This window comes from Clarias gariepinus, chromosome 14 (genome assembly GCF_024256425.1).
Source record: "Clarias gariepinus isolate MV-2021 ecotype Netherlands chromosome 14, CGAR_prim_01v2, whole genome shotgun sequence".
Classification (NCBI taxonomy): domain Eukaryota; kingdom Metazoa; phylum Chordata; class Actinopteri; order Siluriformes; family Clariidae; genus Clarias; species Clarias gariepinus.
In genome coordinates, this window is record NC_071113.1 from 28449189 (window position 1) to 28463068 (window position 13880).

Sequence of the window (13880 nt, forward strand, 5' to 3'; positions counted from 1 at the left end):
CCAACGCCAAACCTGCCCGAGAAGGATCTGGCGCCAAACCTGTCTGTTTCTCAGCGCAGACATTTTTCCCCACTCACGTAAAAATCGATACTATCGACCCACCCGGTCAGCAGCAAGCTTCCCCGCAGTGACCCCTCTGCGCACCGGCTTACCGGGAACAATAAGAGGAGGAGAATGTGGAGATTGCATCCTTCTTCCTTTTTTTTTTCTTTTTTATGTAAAGCAGAATTAAATCTCATGAAATGACACAGAACTGATGCAGAACCTGAGCGCAATCCCTACTTTGTATGTCCAGGAAGGTTGACTGACCATTAAAACCATTAAGTTCACTCAGACCGCCAATGAGCTCGGACTCATTTGGATGCGCTGTGGTCTTCTGAAGGCTGCTCAAGAAAATAAAGCCGTGTTGGTCAAGCCACAAGCAGAAAATACAAGGCCTGTATCGTGAGGAATTAACAGGAAAGAGAAAAAGAAAAAAGAAAAACACAGCACATGTCAAGTCATTAATTGCTCCCCTAATTAGCTCAACCAGTGTCTGCTTGAGGCCAGGCCTTGATGTTCCCCCCGAGGCATCCTAGAAGCCTGCACTGAATAACTGAATGTCTTCCTGCTGAGGTAAAAAAAAAAAAAAAATTGAAAGAACGAGTACTTCCCATGAGGAAAGTCAACAGGATGCTGGAGACGCTCTGCGAGGAGCCTCACCATGACAACCACGTCAGCAGGACCAGGCATCACTTCAGAGAATTACCAAAAAAGAGAAAATGACGGACTGTGTCCGAAGGCAAAAAACAATTTGTCTACGGTGGACGGGGGGTGGGTGGCGGGTCATCTGCCCAACTAAAGCTCGGGGACGTCCATGTCTACACTTTTGTTGGAGGAAAGAGGCCTTTGTGTCTTGCGCGCTACAGGAAGACTCAACAGGAAGTCACTGTGATTATGTAGGCTTACAGTATGTATAGACTGCAAGTCAAAAACGACGGCTAAGTTCATTACGTTTAAAACCTCTTGGTTCCGGTGCTCATAGCCGTCGTTCCAGTGAACGACCTTCAAGTCTCCACAAACTTCTGGCCACACGGTGTATATTCCAAGAAATCCTCTGTGTTGTCCGATCCCTTTTTATGTTTATAATGTGTGCTTTTAGCTTTAACAGCTGCCTGTATTTTACTCTCTGAGCCCTGCAGAGATCTCCGTACGGTTCAGCGTCATTCCTAATCAAACACGTCATGACCGAGGCTCTCGGTAGCATCTGAGGATTGGAGCCAGATGTGTTGATATGCGGAAAGTAAACGAAAAAAATCGTCTCTGGCCTTCTCACCCCTTCAATCTTATTTATACAACCAACAGACAGGATGCTATGGTTACATTACAAACACACAGAGACCGCCAGAAAAGCCGGTACATCATAGACGAACGTATAGCGTAAACAATATATCCGCTAACCGTCCCTCATTCTATTAGCATGTGTCCATGAGCGCGACACAAACCAGCCCGAGACAGATCTCAAAACCTGGACTGCTCACGTCGTCATGCTGGTTTTTCTCATCCCCGTCGTTGGTGTGCAGACGATGTCTTCGTCTTGCCTAGCCCACCCCACCCAAACCTCCCCTCACGCTGCCACACTCTTCTTTTCCCTCCTTAGTCAGCTGCTAATGAGATTCCTGATCAGGGTGTTGTGTGTAGGTAAAAAAAAAAATCTGATCGTTTTATTCTGAAAGTCAGCCAAAGAGAGACCTCACGCTAGCTGACACGTTAATTTAATGATTCCTGTTTAAACGATCATTGGAGAATTAATTATCTGTTGCATTAATGTCTCAGTTCGGGACACGTGTCGTGATATTTAAGGAGCGCAATAACGAAGGCTGCTGAGTTGTCAGAAACACCTGGAAGCTTCCAGAATGTAAAATACACCCTGAACAACTGTGTATAATGAGCATAGTATAAATTAGCACGGCGGCTTAGTGGTTAGCACTGTCGGCTCGCACCTCAAGGGGTGAGGGTTCGATTCCCCCATCGGGGTCTGTGTGCATGATGTTTGCGTGTTCTTCCCCGTGCTTGATGGGTTTCCTCCAGGTACTTCAGTTTTCTTCCACAGTCCAAAAAAATGCAGATTAGGCAAATTGGCGTTCCCAAATTGCCTGTAGTGTGTAAATGTGCGTACAAATGTTGGTTGGCTGGTGGCATGTGGTTCGGGAAACACGTGATAGTCTTCGGACCCCCCTGGTTAAGTAATAACCTTTATGTGGGAGACCCCTAAAGGTGGGTGGGAATTAGATACCATTGAATTAGGGAAAAATTCTGGAAAGTTTCCTGTTGCCTTTTTCTTGTTTGCTTGTTTTGTACTGGCCAGGGTTTAAACAAGGCAATTAGATCTTCATCCTAATGTGACCTCATACAAGGAGATACCCCTTTCCCTAACTTCATGGCTCAGCAGTTGTTCATTTACATAGACACTGAAACAGCGTTTTCGGAGGAGGAGTAAAACTGAGGGAGATTACAAATGATTATGACAAACACAATCTGGGAGGATGCAGCTGGACACAACACTTTGGGGTGCTCTAAGACCCGTGTTCACTTGTTTCTTCTTTCTTTGTCTTTCGGCTATTCCCTTTCAGGGGTCGCCACAGCGAATCCTTAGCATCCATCTAACCCTATTTTCTGCATCCTCTTCTCCTACACCAACTAAATCTCCTCTTTGGTCTTCCTCCGGACCTCCTGCCTGCCAGTTCCAACCTCGGCATCCTACAGATAGATTCACAAGGAGTATTAAAATACCGGACCTTTAGTGCTGTCTTTTATCGTTATGTCTTTTAGTCCTCCAAGCTCTCTGACGTCTTGTTCTTTACACTCTTATCAAACAGATCAGTTTCTGAAGCTTCGACTTTCACGCCAATACCGCCAGCAATGCCAGCGCACTTGTCATCTCATAAATCAGTATCACTGCACTGCATTGTGGGACTCGCGTATGTCTTCGCTTCGTCTAAGCTGTCTTGTTCATAGAAAACAGGAAATAAGAAAAGGATGTTAGGGCTCTAACGTCTTAAAGAAACAACAGGAAGGAAATACGGCACTAACCACAAAACTAGCATCACAAACATTAGCAGCATTTCAAATCTAAACTTATTTAACGTGGAGTTTCCTGTAAAATATTTGTCCCAGGCTGACCGAATCTGTTCAGAAACACAGTCATGATTTCTATTTCCGTAACCAAATGCCAATGTGTCCTCTCTGCCAGATTCCTGTTGCCCTAGTTGTGCCCGAGGGACCGTCTCCATGGTGGCATGTTGATTGATGGATGTTGCTAGACACTGTATCTGCGAGGATGAAAAAAAAAAGGAGGAACCTAGAAAACCGCCAATCCAGATGAAAAAAAAATCAACTCTTTACTTGTCAAGGCATCAATCTGGAGTGCGGACAAAAAACGGCGGGTTCTCCGAACGAACCATAGGGATGTAAATGGCGGAATGTCGACGACGTGTCCTGAAGCTGGTTTTATTTATATTACAGGACATATTGTGCTTCGCTCTGGAGGCAAAAAAACGGTTTTGTATTATGTTCTGTGTAATATAAGCCACATGGAAAATTATATCCATAGAGCAAGTGATGAAAAGAAAGCCCGAAGTAAATCCTGAAGTTCTGCATATTTAACCTTGGGATCAGAATTTGTAATAAAATACACTGAAGCGGTGTGTTTCGCATTTTATTTTTGTTGCAATGTTCGAAAAAACTGTTGAATATGATTTTTTTTTTTTTTATTGTCTCCTCATTTCTACATCACATGAAACCAAAGACCGTACAAGGAAATGATGCTTGGGTTTTGGCGCACTCCTCACAGCTTTACACCAAAAAAATGACGTGATGCGGGGAAAAAAAACGAGCCCATGAGGTCATACCCACAGACCCGTCAAGGACTCGAATTCAAACAGCTCAGATTACTACACGGTGAATTACACTTTCAAGTTGATCTCCTTTTTTTTCCCCATTGTTTTTTTTTTCTCCCCCTTGTGCCGATCTACAACATGCTCGAATAGCACAGATAAAAGATGTTAAATCGTCTCGGGCCAGCTTTTTCTAACGAGCAGAACCGATTGGATAATCGCGCTTCACATCGGACGCCAACCAAGATTTTTTTTTTTCTTTTTTTAAAAAACTATGTGAAGGACAGGACAGAAGGGGGAAGTCATTCTGTAGTACAGTGCTGCTGAATTCTGGACTGTGATTGGTCCGAAGGCGTTGATGTTACACAGGGACTTGTAGGTCTTGTACATTTCATAAAAAATATATTTAAAAAAATGTATAATAAATAAATTAAAAAGATGAAGTTTTCTGTAAGGGGGCGTGTTTGTTAAGCGTTTTTCTACGGAAGGAGTCTCCAGTGTTAGCGCTTCACTGTTGGTTTCTTGGCAACACGACAAACTGTATATACCCTTTAACCCTCTAACGAGCCTTTCCAAATACGGGAGGATCCTTTAACCGTGGAAAACTTAAACACGAGGAACTTGATGAACTTATTTTGGACTGAAGAACCTACCTGCATGAGTAAACGTTTCTACTGGACAAGAAACACATCCAGTTTGACATGACTCAACTTTCAGATAAGTTCACCTGAATGACTGAGAATCTTAACCACCATGTAGATGATAACTTTTCTATAACAGTATGCCCCAAGTGATATTCCTTACCTATAAGTGGCATTTTTACTGCACTGAACTGTTTAGCTAACACATTCCCTCTCTGTTTATATTGCACTGCTTCGTTTTTTTATTTATTTATTTATTTATTTGTTTTTAGCACTATGCATCTTTGCACCATCAATAATTATCATTCATCATTGCACTACTGTATATTCCACCCGTATTAATTCTGTGTATGCCATACAAATAAGACAACCCTTTAACCCTCTAACGAGCCTTTCCAGATACGGGAGGATCCTTTGAACATCCTGCTACTTTTGGGCGTGTAAGCTTCCAGACATGCTAATCCACTGCAACATCTTTATTACCTAATCTTTATTACACATCTTTATTACCTAATGTACCTTCTGTTTACTACAGCACATTCACTACACGATGTTGCACAGTTATACTGTATCACTACTGTATCACTATATACACTGTTACTATATTATTAAATTCATCTTCTGTTTGTATAACACATTGTATTTATTTATTGTAAACAGGCCATTTGAGTACTTCTGGTTGGGTGCTAACTTCATTTCATTGGCTCTGTACATCTACGCTTCACAATGACAAAGTTGAATCTAATGTAATCTAATCTAATCTATAAATCTCATTAGATCTCTTATTAAAAGAGAGATTTTAATGAGAATTATTATTTAACTCTCTAAGTTAAATGTGACCGGTATCTTTCTCATTCTATCAGAAGGAAAAAGACAGGAAGGTACATAAGGAACCATGTCTCCAGTGTGAACTGGAAAGTCATCCAGTTAAAGTTGACCTGGTGGCATGTTTGACGTGACCTTCCCGCCTCTAAACGGCTTATTGACTTAATCCTACATGAGGTCGCTCACCTCAAGCCGAGGCCAAAGTTCTAGAGGACTGCTGTTAATTTTGCTGCACAGTTTACTGTCAGTATTGACACGACCCAGATCTTAAGCCTCATTCTGTAGATAAATTTTTTTTTTCATATTTCACAGCGCAGACATCTCAGCGCTGACACGAACTCATTTCCACAATCAGTGGCATATAATAATTAGGAACTGAAAAATGTATAACAGTTTATTTTTGTATATTACTATTACTCATACTGTAAGTTCCCAGTTAACTTAAAGTGAAATGTCGCATCAACTGCTTTTTAAAAAATACATACATTTCTTTATATTTTGCTTCTAAAAAGTCAGATGATCTTGTATGTTTTTTAATTTAGCATTGAGGAAGAGTTCTCCAAGTGAAGAGTTCTGATTTGTCTGCTGATGCTGAATGCTGAGCGGTTGGAACAGACGAGAGGGGAAATGAGGTCGCTGATGGGGTTGTATCATAAAAAAATTGTTTTCATTTCTTTTATTGAAACTAAATTATTAAATTTTATTTAATAAAAAGAAAAAAATAAAGAAATAAAAGAGGGGTCAAGACCTTTTCAAGTATATGTATTTATATGATTAATATTTTTTACATTTATATTTTATTTTTTAAATTATTCCTTAACTTTTTTTATTAAGAATTGCAAAAAATTATTTATTTTACATTGCTCTAATTATATCTACATAAAAAATAGGTAAAGCAAACAAATATAAATCTTAAACAAAAAGACATAATTAATATAACAAAAAGACATTACAAAAAATATATATATATAAAATTATATATTTTTTATGCGTTGTTATGGGATTACCGTAAAAGTCTTGAATTTTCTAAATGGTTTTGCTTTTCTACCTAAAATTTTCCTTATTATATTGAAAGATAATTTTACTTATACAGATAAAAAAAGTGAAGTTTTAATTAAAACTTACTGTTATAAATAGCAATAATTATATTTAGAATATTTATAATTTCATTTAAGTTTAAATCTTAATGTAAATTTTTGCGTAAATTAATGCGCAATTTTTTTTAAATCATAAACGAAATGAATATTTAGGTCAGTTTTAAGTGAACAATAATCTCTACAAATATCTAAATTTTTACAAGAACAAAAAAAAAACTTTAAGGTTGCTAAAAAAAAGGATATTGTGGGAATGATCATTTAAAGCAATTAGAAAACAAGAAAATATTAAGGTAAGCTCGCTTATTTTTAAGGACTTTGTACAAAATTGAATGTAACAAAGTCAACATTTTAGAAATATAATAAAAGACTCCAAGGCTTCATCACACAATGCGTTTGTTAATTATTTCCCCGTAAAAGTACCGTTTTATCTTTTACATAACGATAACGACTATCAAAGTCTTTGGTGAAAGTGCATCATTACATCACAGTTACGCCAGCTTCAGGATCACAAAAAGATAAATTTGTACTTTTGTTTCTTGGTTTCTACATTTGAACTCGGTTCTCCAATCACTGCGGTCATCATATATTCCCCCAAGGATTTGATAAAGAATAGGTCAGATTTTGAAGAATGACTAATCTGATGACATTTCAGCCTCGGCGATTACAGAGGAAAAAAGCCCGATGTCCTTTTACAGGCGCGCGGATGAAACGGAGAAGGTCATCTGTGGCGGGCGATGGAGACGGGAGCCGGATGACCAGCGCCGTCAGCGTGATTGAGAGGCGTCTAACGTTCACGCGGACCACCTGTATGACAGAGGACAAAACCGAAATCGAAGCCAAAAGGGCGAAACGATATCTTGTGAACTTTCACATTTTGATCTTGTCGCTGAATAGCAAGTGCTACCGTATATCTCCGGACACGCATCCTGCAAGAGGGTGTCGATGTACAGGCCGTGAATTAAAGAGCCATTGCGGCATTGTACGGGTGTTCTTCTTGATAAGTCAAGTCAGCCGGGAATTTTCGAGCGGTTTTGTTTTACAGCGACCGCAAATGCAACAAGTCCGTAACTTCATCTGGCTTTTAAAAAGGCCCAGGTGATGAGGAAATCCATCTTGGCAGCTTGGTTCTTAGTTACCTTCTGTATGTGCTGATGTGAATGGGAAGCTCTCGGTTACTGTCAGATGAGAAGGGAAGGCCATGGATCAAGTTAAACTATGTGGGTCACTTAAATGGGTGCTGGATCCCGCCGCAGTGACACAAGACACCATGTTTTCGAAAGACGCTATTTGCATTTTGTTGGTTTGCCTTTTTTTGCCCTTTTCTTTTCCCTTGAGGTGCAGCAGGGCAGGTAGGCCTTAGTAAATAGTGAAAAGATTTGACTTGTTGGTCAGTAACACAGGGTCTGGTGCTTAACTTAACTGAACTTAACTTTTCAGTTCTTCTCAAAGCTTTTTCTAAATCTATATCACAGAAATTAAGCTTGGCTTCATTCCCTTAAAACTGAAGCAAAATTGATAATATTGAAGACAGGTACGAAAACACAAAGATTATACAGCGTGCCATGAGTACTCACTCAGTCCTGAGAAAGTGTGCAGAAAGTCGACGCAGAGGCGGATGTAGCCATCATTTTTGCAAACTAGACCATTTTAAAATGGATATTTTATTTTTCTTAATTTTACAGAAAAAAACAGTAAGTACTTTCATTAGGGTTTTAAATATAGGTCTGTGGCTGCAGTTAATTGTCACTGTAACTGTATTAATGATCAATAAGGTTCCTGCTGGTGAGTTTAGGGGTCATAAACCTTATAAACACAAATCCTTGCGAACACAGATTGTCCTTCTAAGCTCGTTTGTGGACTCAAGTGTTCAAAGCTTTAAAAGTCTGATATTTTACCGTTCTGATATTTTACTATTCCTTTAACAAGATAAAACAGGTAGACCCCCCCTCACCCCCCCAAAGTGTTTGTAATAAGGCTACAGCTGAAACACCCCTCAAATAATACATTTTTAATGCCTTTTTTCCCCACTCTTTTTCTAGGTGTGTCATTTCAGTGTTTATGTAAATGAACTGCAACTGAGCCACGCCCCTCCAGAGAACAGCAGAGGTGAGGAACAAGCCAGGAATGGGCATAATCTTATGAGGTCACATTAGGGGAAAATATTTTCTAATCAGCTTGTTTAAAGCCCAGCCTTCACTAAAATTTTTTTTATTTTATTCTTTTTGAGGGTGGGGCATGCACAGTGCAAGTACTATGGACCAAAACAAGTGAACAGGCAGCAATCATTTAAAAAGGAAAAATTAAATGAAAAATTATATCTTATTTATATATATCATATAATTTCTGTGCATATGTTTATTATATCTATTTTTTCCCCGGTTTTCTGTCTAATTTAGTCGTGTCCAATTCCTCCCCATCACTAGGTTTATTAATTATTTTAATTTGATCAATTCTTTTTTCCCTACTTTTGACAGTTTTGGTCCTCCATAGTGGAGACCCATCTGAAGGTCTTGCTTAACAAGTTCACTGTAAAAGTCCTGGTTAATGTTGCCAAAACACTAGCCAGTTTGCTAGTTTACTTGTATTTTTTACAAAAGCGATTGAATACACAATATTACATTTAATAGTTTCATATCGCAGTTTACAAGAACAGAAAATTAATTAACCACTTCTGACCAATCAGAATTGTCAATCACAACAACAAACGACAAGGAATGAAAACCTGTCTTTTGACAGAGGACAGGATACAATAACAAAATCAACATTAAATCCATTGGAATTGGACTACAGCTTTTTTCTAGAACTCGACAAGTGTGTTCGTTTCTGTGAGTTCACGCGGTGAATACAGAGCACTTTGTCTGGAGATAATGTCAACAGTGTTATCTCGCATGCTTTTGTTTGATTAGTTGGAAAAGTTTCAGCCAGCCTCGAGAGCCATGTGCTGATGTAGGGTGTTAACATGGACACAGGGATCCAATCGGAAATTCAGCCAAGAGACTAGAGTGCAGTATCTCCTCACCAAGCGCTCTCATTCAGACAAGAGACAAAAAAAGAAAGATAAGGAGGAAAAGCGAGAGAATGGGGTCAGGTCTGGGTTATTCTGCTCCGCTGTGTGTGATTGGGGTGAAATTCAGCGGCTTATGAATGAACGAGTGGTCAAAGGAACTCAAGCAGAGGCTTGGAGATGATTTGAAACCCTCAGGAGCTTTGGAAGCAACTCCCTGCCGGTTCTAATCATATTCTACAACATTATGATACACGATGACACCAATTAAATCCTGTCTGATCATTAGCTGTGAGATTTACTGTGACTAATTCATGTCTCTGTTCAAAGCAACACGGTTATTGACATCAACAAACAGAGCCAGTGCACCAAACAACCTCTCACTGCTGTAAAAAGTGGGTTTTAACATCCTTCTTGAATGGTGGCTGGTCCTAGATTTCTTTCACCCTAGATTGAAAAACATTTAACCTTAAACGAGCTTTGAATTGTTAATGGTTCTAGATTTCAACAATGGTTATACAATTACGTTTAAATAATACAAGCTAAAAAAAAAAAAAAGGCTTGGAATAAAAAGTAACCTTTTATTTTTTGAAAAAGAAGAAGAAGAAAGTTCTCCTTTGAAGAGATTTCTCAAAACATCTAGGAATCTCAGAGTCCCTTATCTAATTTTTATCCAGCACTTCAAAGGGTTCTTGGACTTTCTATGTGGATTTGTAAAACAGAAAAAAAAGAATAATCAAAGTAGAACTTCTACATTAACCAATAAAAAAAACATTCAAAGAACTCTTGAGGAACCTTTTTTTTTAAATAAAAATTAAATTAGAATTTTATTATAATTGTAGTCACAATTATGTAGAAGTTCTACTTAGATATTTTTATTTTTTTTGTAGCAGGCCATATAGAATGTTAAAAAACCTTTTGGAGAGTTGTACTACCTTACAAAATGGGTTCCTCGTTGGTTCCAAGCTTGGGATTCGTGTATATACTGAAATTTTGCTTTTTCTGAGAAGAGAGAGATGGTTTGAGGAGATGGTTTGAGAATCTCCAAGGAAACTTTCCTAAAAAAAAAAGGTGCAATGACATAACCTTTAAAGCACTTTTGTAAGTCGCTTGGGATAAGAACGTCTTCCAAATACCTACATGTAAAACTCAAAAATGACCTTGATACGAGATATAACCTTTTTTGCCAAAACCAAAAAAGTTTTACCTTATAAGATTTCTAGATTTTTACAAAACATTCTCCATGCAATCATTTCTAAAATATACACTTTTTTTTCACACCAGATACTCTTGGAATAAAAAGTAGCCTCAGAGCTGCTTGGCAAAGTATACAGGTCATGTTTTCTGAGCGGTTCAATTTGAAAACGTGCTGCAACATCTCCTCTAGGAACCTTTAAGAATTCTTACAGAAAGCAAGATTTCAGTAAAAAGTATACACTCACATGCCGAGCTTAGAACATCTGAGGAACCCTTTAGTTTAGAATGTTTATAGACTTTGTAATGGAGACAACTCTAATTTCTATGTAGCATTCAAAATGTTTTCTTGAATTTGACTTCCATGTGGTCCTACAACAACAACAAAAAAAAATTCCAAGTAGACCTTTAACAGAAAACTAAACATATTAACTCTTCAAGAATTTAGGAACTTGAATTTTTTTTAATAAAAGTTTTTTTTTGTTGTTGTTTTTTGTTTTTTAAACCCGCTAAAATCTAAAAACTTAAACTTTAGTTTAGAATTTTAGTTTTGCGTTTTCAGAGAACTCATGTAGAACCTGTTTGGTTTGGAAGCCTAGAACTCTAAACCATCCAAAGAATTTATGGATAAACCTTTGTCAAAGTGTTTAATTTCTGACTAAAATAACTTTTTTGAAATCTAGAAACATGTATCTCCTTTTTTAAATGTTATTTGTTAAACAAAGGCTCAGAGTAGAACCTTTTTAGAAAACGACACTTTTTTGTTGTTCCAGAGTAAATTATTGTTTTTTTATTTATATAAATAAATGTTGAATGAGCAAAAACGTAATTAAAAGAACTACAGGTATAAACAGATTAAAAAGATTTATAAAGGTATAAATCTATATAAAAGTTTAAAGCTTTAAAGTGGATTGCACTTCATTAGAACAAAGAGGGGAAAAAAAGGATGACGGTGAAGTAGATTAATTGTCGTTTTTCTGGCATAGTTTTTGTGCGACCGCGCCAAGTTTTAATCATTGCTCCGCGAGGTGGCCGATCTTTCAAAATATTTTTCCGGATCAAAAAGCCATCCGGTTCTTCGGCGATCATTCTACTCTGGGCTGTTTTGCTGCAATAGCGAACAGTAAGACAGATAATAAACGTTTCACATACCTTGAACCGGAAATTTTAAAAAACTAATTTAAAAATACGTTTTGGATAAGGAGCTGCAGGACGTGAGGCAGGGGAAACTAAACGATCTATGAGATTGGCTTGAAACTGCCTGCAGATGGTATCCTCTCTTGGTGAAAAGAATGCATACTCCTTCAACCCACACACACACACACACACAGAAAGCATGTGTGAAGCTGCTACAGATGGTCATTTAAGCTTGTTTGCAGTGTAAGATGAGGCTATGAGCAAAGCAGCGGACTTTACAAGTGGTGCTTCCTGACAAAAAGGTTGTTACCCGGCATCATCTACCGCAGTCCGCATACAACTGTAATTTACAGCAAGGTTTTCTCTTAAACTTTCTGCTTTTCTATCAGATGGAAGCAAAGTTAAAAGCTCTAACCTTTAAAGATGACACGACATTCATTCACACATCCGCCAAACCACGTCTTTGCAGGGACCAGTGTCTGAAATGAGACAAAAGGAAATTCCCTTTTCACTTCAGCATGAGGCTTACACATCTTCCCATCTCTCCACAGGAACACGGGCTATATTAAAGGCACTTGCACACAAAATCTGGCCAGCATTATGACTGATCCGCTGGGGTGGGAGCCAAGATGAGGCCCATGCCAAGTCAAATAGCTCTCAGCTCTCACCTCTTCGCAGGAGCCGGGGCGGGAGGCAGTAAGAGCTGGACACCATTTAGACACCGCGCTCGGATAAAGGAATGCACCTCTGATGTACGACCGGTATCTCCTCTCATCTCCTTATCCCTGCCCCCCTCCACTTCCACAAACTCGCACTCTCCTCGGTGAAATCAGGGATTCTGTAAGGTCGGGGTGTTTCACGCTCGCACTGCAGGGGCACCTTCTGAAGACGTCTAACTCATATTTGAAAGGAAACGCGTCATCCGATGTGACCCAGACAAAGCCACAGCGGGACGTCTATATACCTCCCTTGTTTATAGATTTTCCTTTTTGGTGTCTGGTCGTCACCTTGGTTAGGTTAGAAGTAGAAGAAGAAGAAGAAGAAGAAGAAGAAGAAGAAGAAAGGTGGAGTACAATGGAGCGATATCTGGAGTGTCCATGTTCATGCAGTAGATCCTGATAAACTAGTCACAGACTGGACGTTTAGCGCCGTAAGATGATGTCACTGGAGCTTGGTTTGTTTTTGACAGACATGAACACACATCAGTACCACTTCACCAGGTCCTCTGTGTATCACTTACAGTGTGGGTTCAAAAGTATTAAGACAACGTATTAAAAGTTCCCCCTGTTCACAAAAACACAGGCGATGTAACTAATTACTTTAAGCCTGGCTGGAACAAATATGTGACAGGACATTTACTTTCTGAACTTGGGGTGTCAATTCTGCACAAAAAACTTCTGTGGAAAACTTCCTTTGAAGGAGTCGAGCAGACAGGGATTGAGCGAGTGACACCAGAGCACTGAAGACGTCTCTTCGACCGGATCCAGCCGGTTTGGAAGAATAGATGACTTCATGCGAAATACTGATTGTAGCTTTGGAGCAATTTTACATAAACTAACAAATTATTCTTATCATCTTCAATGTCATTTAAAATATTTATTTTTTTATTGTTAATGTCATTATACCATAACCTACACCAGGGGTCGGCAACCTTAAACACACAGAGTCATCTGGACCCGTTTCCCACAGGAAAGAAAACACTGGGAGACACGAAACCCCTTTTGGCGTCTAAAATAAAGATAACAGTGTGTGTATATATATTTTGACCTTTATGCTATGTATAAAAAAACTATAGTGTGTTATATTTATAAAATCAATGAACTGCTACAGAGAAAAATATATTTTATTTCTGCATGAAACAAAAACATTGCGAACTCGGGAAAAAAAAAAAAAAACGTTGGGGTAAAGGTTACTATTAAATAAAATACTTAATGTCTTTTTGAGACCAACTCGTATTTATGAAATAAAAAAATTAACTTAAGTTATCCACCTTATCTTTTATCGCATGTACTGGAGTGTGCAGTCAAAAATTAACCGGAGTTAAAAAAAAAAAATATATATATATATATATATTTAGTTAAAATAATTTAAAAAATATAAAAAATTT

General features: G+C 38.4%; 1 protein-coding gene across 4 annotated transcripts in view; it reads right to left on the bottom strand.

The window, feature by feature from the left end:
- The window catches only part of thrab (thyroid hormone receptor alpha b), a 155999-nt gene that overhangs the window by 123168 nt on the left and 18951 nt on the right, over positions 1 to 13880 (bottom strand). For 2 of the 4 annotated variants that reach the window (XM_053511121.1, XM_053511118.1), the window contains exon 2: positions 12189 to 12252. The exons of the other annotated variants lie outside the window; for them this stretch is intronic. The gene's annotated coding sequence lies outside the window, so the exon portion shown is untranslated. The remainder of the gene's footprint in view (positions 1 to 12188; positions 12253 to 13880) is intronic. 4 annotated transcript variants of the gene reach the window in all.